Raw genomic sequence first — 10752 nt, forward strand, 5'->3', positions numbered from 1 at the left:
GATCCTGATTTTTGCAGGGTTTTTGTTAAGTTTTGAGTGTCTAGGGTATAAGTTTGAAGCATTCTTTCTCTAGTGCTTGTCTTTACTTCCTGCTTGGAAATAATTTAAGTCTTTCTGCTCAGGGTTCTAGGGGTTTAATGTCATGACTCATAGAGAACCCAAAAAAAATTAAAGGGAAGAAGGAGACCTACAGAGAATATTGGAAACTATACTTGTTTCTATTTCTGTGTGAATGATGGAATAGAACATACAGTGTGTTTAAGAAGCCCAGAGTAATTCATGTTAAGCCATAATTGTGTGTAGATTAGCAATAGACCTCACACTCCTGGATATTTCATCATGGACAACAATGGAATTTGGAATTTGACTGAAATGTAGAATCTATCTACCTCATTACTTCCTCAGGTTTTTCATTCATGAAGTTTCCTAAAATGTTTCAGCTATTTTGAACAAGTAGAGATACCTGTGCTTTTATAACTGTAGTCCTAAGATTCAATTTCTCTGGTTGACTACAGTGAAATAGATGGATTTGTATTTAGATTGTATTGTTATTTTTTAAAAGAAAAAAAAAAAAACAGAATTGGAACCCAGGTTTGTTAGTAACAGAGTAGTCCATTCTTACTCCATTTATTAGACCCAGGCAATATAAAAGAAAGCCCTTCTCCCTATGGCCACAAAGAAATGTAGCTGAGGATAGCAGATACATTATTACAATAACAGAGGTAACACATTACTTTCATCCCATTATCTGTTTAAAGGCAAATAAAAGGGAGGTAGGTGATCAAGAGGAAGGGTAGTCGAAGGAGGTGGTTGGAGAAAAAAGGTCTTCAGGGTAGGATCCCTGCCAATGAAAAATGTTCGGTAAGAAGTAATGTAACTGGACTGGAGGCTAATATTAGTACAGCCCTCTGAAACTGGACTGTAGAAAACCCAAGAAACAGAGGAATAGGCACTAAAAGCTCTTCAACAAATGTATCCGTTTGGTAGAGGAAAGCTTACAGCAATGTTTACTGTATATACATACCGAGTTTTTAAATACTATGCTCACACAGTTTTGGAGGCACATGTAAAATTTATTTCATGTGCAGTAGTAAGTAAACACTAGCTCCGAAAGTTTCCCAGAATTGTATGCTAACGGTGGTGTTAATGCTGGCACTAAGGTCCTGCTTTTCTTTGCTCTTTGTAAAGCTCCACTAGACATGCTAAAACCACCACAGAGCTCTCCCTGGGGCGTGGGAACTGAAGCCCTGTCTCCAGCTTGGAGTGGGAAGACATTAGGGTTGGAATGCAGGACGAGCAGCAATTTGCAGGCTTTCTGCTCTTTGTGGCCATAGTATGAAATTCTGTGGCTTTAAACATGGCTTTATCTGAATAATTTCATCCCAATATCCCAAAGTCCTGTTGAGTGACTGGTTTTTCAGAATAGCATAAAAACCTAATTTTTTATATCCATCACCTTCAACCATGCCTCAGCATTTAAGCGATGCTTTGTTTTGAGTAGTACTCAGTAACTCTTGGTTCTTCTATTCATCGGCCTGTCTCTGTTTAAATAATTGTTCTATAAATAAATCTATGAGCTTGAATTCCTTAAATCTTTTTTTTTTAATTAATTTTTTTTTCCATGAAAGAGAGAGGCAGAGACACAGGCAGAGAGAGAAGCAGGCTTCTTGCAGGGAACTTGATGTGGGACTCGATCCCGGGACTCTAGATCATTCCCTGGGCCGAAGGCAGATGCTCAACCACTGAGCCACCCAGGTGTCCTTTTTTTTTTTTTTTTTTTAATCTTTTTTTAGAGAAGTTTCTTATTTAAGGAACCCCACAGCACATCTTGTATATAGACGTTTGCTGCCACTTCCTCAATTCAGTTAACAAAGTCAAAATTGAAAGCTGATTCATCTCTCAGTAACGCTGGCCCAGACGCTAAAATCCACATTAGCATTTTAGTCCCTTGTTACCAGGTGGGTTGTGCCCTACTTAGGTTCCTCAAATTACAAAGTAGGATGCTCCCTGCAAGTCCTCAATTTTTACAAAGTCAATTGTACTTTACAGCAATTGGTAAAAGGTCATTCAGTTAAAAAACAACAACCACCAACCCTTAAGTATGATTTTGTGTCCCTGGGACTGTTCCTTGGCATACAGATCGTGCATGGACATTGACGAGTGTGCATACATTTGAAAACCTCAGTGAGCCGTGTGCACAAACCCCTCTAAGGGCTGCTTTCCTCAGGCCAAGACTGACAATTTTTGTCTTCTAGTCTAAGAGGTCTTTACTAATCCTTTACAAAGCACCAGGGACCTGGTCTTCATTTTGTTTCCTTTGTAGACAGTTGGATGTGGCCTGTGGTTTGTTGACTCCTCTTGTCTACATAAACCGCTATTACCACTGCCCTCTCTCATCATTCATACTTTCTGAGCTCTCCGTAGGTACAGAGCTTTGGTCTAAGTCTAAGCATCATTTACAACTTGCAATTTTTATAGACATTTCCCTGTAAGAGAATTTTTCAGAAACCATTTCCTAAAAGCCCTTCTCCATGTCCCAACCAGGCGTGTTTCAGGGTCACCAAGCCTGTTGTATTTGGTAGATCATGTGTCTGATCTGATCTGGTGTATGAGCTACTTCTTTAAATCTTGCTGCTAAATTTGAGCACATTTAGAATTCTATATACATAAAACATCAGTCTGCATTTAATAGCAAAGCTGGCACAAAAACAGTCTGTAAGTTGGATGAGCTCCCAACCTTTCTTTCAGATGTTCTGATCACACCCTACATAAAAGGTTTACTTGAGGTAGAAGCAACCACATTCCTAGGGTAAGATTTTGCAATCCTCCTAAATCAACAAGTGGACCAGGTCACTGGGAAGCAGGCCTCAGCCACTATCTCCAGGCCCTGAAGACTTTATGGATTCTTACCCTAGTCATATAAACTATTCTGACCAGTCCTGAATGCCTTTAATTTTGCCTATGACCGCCTGTCATGACAATTAACAAGACTCTAGTTTCACCAATAAAAACCCATTTTGCCATGAGTGGGGGGCACACTGGCTCAGTCAGTAGAGCATGTGACTCCTGATCCTGAGGTTGTGAGGTCGAGCCCCATGTTGGGTATAGAGATTACTTAAAAATAAAATCTTGGGGCAGCCCCGGTGGCGCAGCAGTTTAGTGCCGCCCGCAGCCGAGGGCGTGATCCTGGAGACCCAGGATCAAGTCCCATGTCGGGCTCCCTGCATGGAGCCTGCTTCTCCCTCTGCCTGTGTCTCTGCCTCTTTCTGTGTCTCTCATGAATAAATAAATAAATATTTTTAAATTTTTTTTTAAATCTTAAAAAATAAAAAATAAAAATCTTAGAAAAAAAATTTCTGGATATGCAGTATGCTAATTAAAGTCTGTTGAATTGCAAAAGAGCATGTTGGAGCTGCCACTGGATTGTGGCCCAGTTGGATGGCAGCCACCTTGTTAGCTGACTTCTCTTAGAATTAAAGCTACCTTGGAAAATATCACACTTGAGTATACGGTAGTATTTTAGAATAAATTAAAGACATTAGAACAGGCTCCCAGACTACCCTTATATGGATTATCTTTTATAACATCATCACTTGGCCACCCAGCTTTTCTGTGTTTTCTGATTTGAATATATTCATGGGTACATGTATAAATAAACTTTGTGCTATACACATCATTTTCCATTTCATTCATGTGAACAGAGCTTGACTTCAATGGCTATATTGTATCATCTTAACAGGTAAGTAGTGCTCAACAACAGACTCAGACATCTGTGGTACCAGGGTCTGAGCTGTCCCATAGGGAATTACTGTAGTTTTAAGCATCCCATGAATATCTTACTTCTGTCCCTCTCTGCTTCCTCTCTTGTTTCCTTCTGTCTTCTGTGTGTGTGTGTTTCAGGAATGCTTCCAGTGACACCTGAATTTTAGTCATGTTTGCCTACAGAATTTTCAGGACCCACCCCAGTTACCCTAAGACCCATTGCCGATGTCATTTGGGATGACCAAGAAGATGGTGCTGAGCCTGACAGGTGGAGGTGTGGCCTCGATCCTCAGTCCAGAAAAGGACTTTGGAATACTTACTACTCTGACTTACACTTACTTACAACTTCATAGGACAAGTGAGACTAGAAAGAGGGGATTGGGAAGAGCCTGCAGAATTTCTTCGTCTGCATGGATATGAGGCCCACCTAGGACCAGAGAGTGGAAAAGGCTTTGCTCCTTATTAATGTTTTTCCTTCTCAGGGTCCCTCTTGGCTTCTTGGTTGTTGTTGGTTTTTCCTTTTTGGACACCTAACTGCTTCCAGGTAATAAGAGGATTAAAAGTGATGGTGGAGGGGTGTCTGAGTGGTTCAGTCAGTTGAGCCTCCGACTCTTGACTTTTATTTTTTAAAGATTTTTTATTTATAGAGATGCAGAGACACAGGCAGAGGCAGAAGCAGGCTCCATGCAGAGAGCCCGACCTGGGACTAGATCTAGGGTCTCCAGGGTCACACGCTGAGCTGCAGGCGGCACTAAACCGCTGCGCCCCGGGGGCTGCCCTTGACTGTGGATCTCAGCTCAAATCTTGATCTCAGGTTGCTGGGATCCAGGCCCACACTAGGCTCCCCACTCAGAGGAAATCTGCTTCTCTCTCCTCCTCTGCTCCTCTCCCCACTAGTGATCTCTCTTTCTCTTTCAGATACGTAAGTCTTAAGGAAAAAAAGTGATGGTGGAGGGGCACATGGCTGGCTCAGTTTGTAGAACTTACGACTTTTGATCTCATGGTTGTGAGTTTGAGCCTCACGTTGGATGTAGAGATTACTTAAAAATAAAATTTTTAGGGGCACCTGGGTGGCTCAGCCAGTCAAGCGTCCAACTCTTGGTTTCGGCTCAGGTCATGATCTCAGGATTGTGGGATAGAGTCCTGAGTCAGGCTCCAGGCTTAGCTGGGAGTCTGCTCAGTATTCTTTCCCCTTCTCCCTCCCCCGGCTCCTCCCCCTGCTATCTCTCTCATAAATAAATAAAATCATTAAGAAATAAAATCTTTTTTTACTTATTTATGTTTTAAGATTTTGTTCATTTATTCATGAGAGACACACAGAGAGAGGCAGAGACACACAAGCAGAGGGAGAAGCAGGCTCCATGTAGGGAGCCCGATGTGGGACTCCATCCCTGGACTCTGGGATCACGCCCGGAGCTAACGGCAGATGCTCAACCGCTGAGCCACCCAGGCATCCCAATATCTTTTTTTAAAAAGCAGTGGAAATTACACAATTATGGAATCCAGCCTAAACAAGGGCTTTCACTTTAACCTGGGGCTGCAGTGGTTGAGGCTATGAAGTAGGGTGTCTGGGAAGGGAGGTGGAGTGTATGTTTTAATAACACTTTTAGCATATTTCAGTGAATCTTTATATTTAAATAAAATAAAATAAATAAATAAATAAATATATATATATATATATGTTTTTTTTTTTTTTTTTTAAGCGATCTCCACCCAATGCAGGGCTCGAACTCCTAAAATCAAGATCAGGAATCAGATACTCTACCAACTCAGCCAGCCAGGAGACCCTAAGATTTCTTAAAGGATGCAACAAATCCTGATTTTCACATCTTATTTTTCTGCTATCAGGTAGACATTGTATACATTGTTATGAGGTATTTCAGGTAGAATTTAGGGCAGTGTTTGACAAAGTATTGGAAACACTCAGCTTTTAGATGTTTTAAATTCTGTAACCAACCATAAAAGATAGCAATCAGGAGAAAGAATGGAATAATATTGGTGGAAAGCAGAAGTGGTTGCAAAGATTATAATGAATGATGAAAATTGATATGAATTTTCAGTATTAGATATTAGGGTTTTAAAAAAAGAAATTAGGGTTTAGGGACGTCTGGTTTAGTTGGTAGAGCATGCGACTCTTGATCTTGAAGTTCAAGACTCACATTGAGTTAAGAGATTACTTTAAAAAAAAAATCTTTAGGGACACCTGGGTGGCTCAGCAGTTGAGCGTCTGCCTTCAGCTCAGAGCGTGATCCTGGGTCCAGGGATCAAGTCCCCCATGGAGTCCTGCATCCAGGCTCCCTGCATGGAGCCTACTTCTCCCTCTGCCTGTGTCTCTGTGTGTGTGTCTCTCATGAAGAAATAAAATATTTTAAAAATAAAATAATAAATCTTAAAAAAAAATTAGGGTTTAGCTTATCATCTTAAGGTTCTCTGTCCCACCTCAAAAGTACCCCAATCATGCTTGAACTAGGAGGCAAGTCCTGGGCAATAATTGGTCAGTTCATTCTGGGCAGCAGTCTGAAATTTGTAGAATTCTTTGGATTATTGATGTTGCTCCCCCCAGAGGAGGAAGGGGAAAAAAGACGGCATCCCTTGATCAAAGGTTAAAAATTCGAAATTCATGGTGAGGACCAAGAGATACACAATTTTGTGTCAAAAAGGATAATGGATGACACTTAAAATCAAGCTGAGTTAAAGGTGAAGTTTGGGGAAAACCTGGAGAATGGGGAGTGCCTGGTTGGTAGAGTGTGGCTCTTGATCTTGAGGTTGTGAGTTCGATCCCCACATTGGGTATAGAGATTCCTTAAAAATAAAATAGTTTTATTTATTTTTTTAAGATTGTATTTATTCATGAGAGACACAGAGAGAGAGACAGAGACATAGACAGAGGGAGATGCAGGTTTCTCGTAGGGAGCCTAATCCAGGACTCAATCCCTGGATCTGGGATCACACCCTGAGCTGAAGGCAAATTGTTCAACCACTGAGCCACCCAGGTGTCCCAAAAATAAAATATATTTTTTTAAAAAGCCTAGGAGGGGATCCCTGGGTGGCTCAGCGGTTTGGCGCCTGCCTTTGGCCCAGGGCGTGACCCTGGAGTCCCGGGATCGAGTCCCACATCGGGCTCCCGGCATGGAGCCTGCTTCTTTCTCTGCCTGTGTCTCTGCCCCCCCCTCTATATATATGTCTATCATGAATAAATAAATAAATCTTTTAAATAAATAAATGAAGCCTAGGGGTGCCTGGGTGGCTCAGTCGATTAAGGCCTCTTTCAGTTCAAGTCATGATCTCAGGGTCCTGGGATCAAGCCCCACATTGGGCTCCCTCCTCAGCAAGGAGTCTGCTTCTCTCTCATCCTCTGCCCCCTCCTCCCTGCTCGTTCTCTCTCTTTCTCTCAAATAAATAAAATCTTAAAAAAAAATTTTTTTTAAACCCTGGATAACAGACCTCTGGAATTAAAGCTTAGAGTGGGAAAGGTCCAGTTTTCCTCTGAATGCAAGAGTTCCCATGGAAACACTCCTGACACACTAACGTCCACCCCAGAGCAGAGCAAAGATAAAATGCAGAGGCTGCAAGCGCAGGCAGGTTTCTGTTCCGGATCTCCCACTTACTAGCTGTGTGATCTTGGTCAAGTTAATCTTAATTAAAAAGTATGCCCATTTCCTCATTATTAAATGAAACTAATAATAGTACTAAATAATGTGTTGATACAGTGCAGGGTACAAAGTAACCATTCAGTAAATGGTAGGTGGTAAGTCAGAAGGCAGAGAATAGGCACAAGATTCTCACGGGACCACATTCCAGAAGACTGAACACATGCACTTGGGTAAAGGCAATGTATTGGTTCAATTAGCCTGCCCTACTTCAAATACTTGTAAGAGATTCTGGCAAAAATCTCCAGGAGAATCAGTGACCTAGTAAAAATCAGAGAAACCCAAAATTCTTTACCAGAAGAGTTTGAGCTCAGAGAGATGCAGGTATCATCCTAGGTCTGGTGACCACAGGTGTCAAAGAATAAACACTGATCAAGGCCTTCCTGAGGATCCTGCCATCTTCCCATTTACTCAGTTGGTTGAGCCCTACTAAGTGCTAGGCACTGTTCTCAGCACTTGGGGTTCTGTCCTGAACAAAGCAAAGAAGCCCCTGCGCCTCTAAATAGCATGGCTTTCTGTCCTTGCAGTTGCTTAACACAGAACCTGTTGGGATCATTTTCCCCTTTTCTTTTTCCTCGCACTTCATGCCCATCCATTTATTTTATTCTATTTTATTTATTTTTTGCATCAATGAAAATAGTTTTTATTTCCCCCTATTCCCATCAACCTAATCAGCAAATCGCGACAGCCCCGGTGGCGCAGCGGTTTAGCACCGCCTTCAGCCCAGGGCGTGATCCTGGAGACCCGGGATTGAGTCCCACGTCGGGCTCCCTGCGTGGAGCCTGCTTCTCCCTCTGCCTGTGTCTCTGCCTCTCTCTCTAGCTGTGTCTCTATGAATAAATAAAAAATCTTTAAAGAAAAAAAAATCAGCAAATCGTGTTGGCTCGCTTTCCACAACTTATACAGGAACTGGCCCCTTCCTTCCCACCTCCAGGGCTACCGCTGGCCCAGACCACCAGGGTCATCACCACAGTCAACGCAGCAGCTGGATGATCTTGCTAGAACCTGGGAAGATCCTGTCACCACAAGCCCCGATTCCTGCCATGGCTCCCAGCACCCTGGAGTTTCACGGTGGCCTGAGGCCCCGCAGGATGGGGTTCCTGTTGCTGCACTGTGCTCGTCCCCTGCTGCTCTTTCCTCCCTCCCCCTTGCCTTGCTGGCCGCCTCACTGTTCCTCAGGCATGCCACAGCTTGGGGACTTCGGCCTTCACAGTTGCCTTTTCTGGAAATGGTCATGGTCCCTCACCTTCTTCCCTTTATCACTGAGGCCTTTCTGACCATCCAAGTGCAAACAGCCACCCCATGCCCACCCAGAATTCCCCAGTCCCTTTCTCGTTATACTGTTTCCCAATAACTAACAGCATCACCTCCCCAACACACACATGCACACACACACACGCACACACACCTCCGTACATACGCATACATACAATCATATACCCATACACATCTATATGCACACACGCGTTTGCCGGCTATTTTTCATCACTGTATCTACAACAACTTTCAGCACCTAGTAGGCGCTCCACAACTAAGGGATGAAAGAATAAATATTATGGGCCAGGCTCTGTTAAGAGTGGTTTTTACGATTCTAACAGTACATACCAATATAAAATACTCAGCCACTGTGGAAAAGAGTCTGGTGGTTCCTCAAAACATGAAGCATAGGGTGACTGCATGACCCAGCAATTCCACTCCTAGGTATGCACCCAAGAAAATTAAAACATGTTCACACAAAAATTCCTGCATGAATGTTCACAGCAGTATTACTCATAAAAGCCAAAGAGTGGAAACAACCCAAGTGTCCTTCAAGTGATGGAGGGACGGATAAACAGGACATATCCACACAATGGAATATCACGTGGCCATAAAAAGGAGTGGAGTACTGATCCGTGCTACAACTTGGAAGGGCCTTGAAAACAGTACGCCAAGGGAAAGAAGTCAGACATAATAGGCCGCATGTGTACAATTCCATTTATATTTATTTTTATTTCTTATTTGTTTTTTAAAAAGAAGAATGCCTGGGTGGTTCAATGGTTGAGCATCTGCCTTTGACTCAGGACATGATCCTGGAGTCCCGGGATCGAGTCCCACAACAGGCTTTCTGCATGGAGCCTGCTTCTCCCTCTGCTTATGTCTTTGCCTCTCTCTGTGTCTCTCATGAATAAAATTTAAAAATCTTTTCTTTAAAAAATATTTATTTATTTATTTATTTATTTATTTATTTATTTATTTATTTTAGAGAGAGAGTTAGAGATTGCACCCGTGGTGGGGACGGGAGGGACAAAAAGGGAGGGACAGAGCAACTCAAGCAGGCTTCCTGCCGAGCCCGGAGCTGACCCCTGAAACCATGACCTGAACCCAAACCAAGAGTTGAATGCTTAACCAACTGAGACACCCAGGGGCCCCTGTATATGATTCCATTTAAATAAATGACCAGCATAGACAAATCCAGAGAGACAGAAAGTAGGCTTGTGGTCACCAGGCACCAAGGGAGCAGAGTGCAGAGTGATTGCCAATGGGAAAGGGTTCTTATTTGGAGTGATGAAAATGTTCTAGCACAGGTAGGGGTGATGGTTGCACAATTCCGTGAATATACTAAAAACCACAGAATTGTACATATTTTAAAATGCTGAATTCTAGGCAGCCCGGGTACTCAGTGGTTTAGCGCTGCCTTCAGCCCAGGGTGTCATCCTGGAGACCTGGAATCGAGTCCCATGTCAGGCTCCCTGCATGGAGCCTGCTTCTCCCACTGCCTGTGTCTCTGCCTCTCTCTCTGTGTGTCTCTCATGAATAAATAAAATCTTTAAGTAAATGAATAAAATGCTGAATTCTATGTGAACTTTTTTTTTAAAAAAAGACTTTATTTATTCATGAGAGACAGAGAGAGAGACAGGGGGATGGGGGCAGAGAGAGAAGCAAGCTCCATGCAGGGAGCCTGACATGGGACTCGATCCCAGGTCTCCAGGATCACAGCCCAGGCTGAAGGTGGCATTAAAACACTAAGCCACCAGGGCTTCCCTGTGAACTTATTTTAAAGGCTTCTTTATGTAAGTAATCTCTACACCCAACATGGGGCTGAAACTCATTCTGACAGAGCCAGCCAGGCACTCCTTACATGATCTTTATATAAATAAATAAATAAATAAATAAATAAATAAATAAATAAATAAATATTTTAAAAATTATGTTAGAGATTCCTTTATTTTTAACTTTTATTTATTTACTTTTTAGTAATCTCTACACCCAACGTGGGGCTCAAACTCATGACCCGGAGATCAAGAGTCACACATTCTTCCCAGCCCAGCGCCCCACAAGGTTAGATGGTCTTCGTATCTCC

The sequence above is a fragment of the Vulpes lagopus genome, chromosome 5, assembly GCF_018345385.1.
Source record: "Vulpes lagopus strain Blue_001 chromosome 5, ASM1834538v1, whole genome shotgun sequence".
NCBI classification, from domain to species: Eukaryota; Metazoa; Chordata; class Mammalia; order Carnivora; family Canidae; genus Vulpes; species Vulpes lagopus.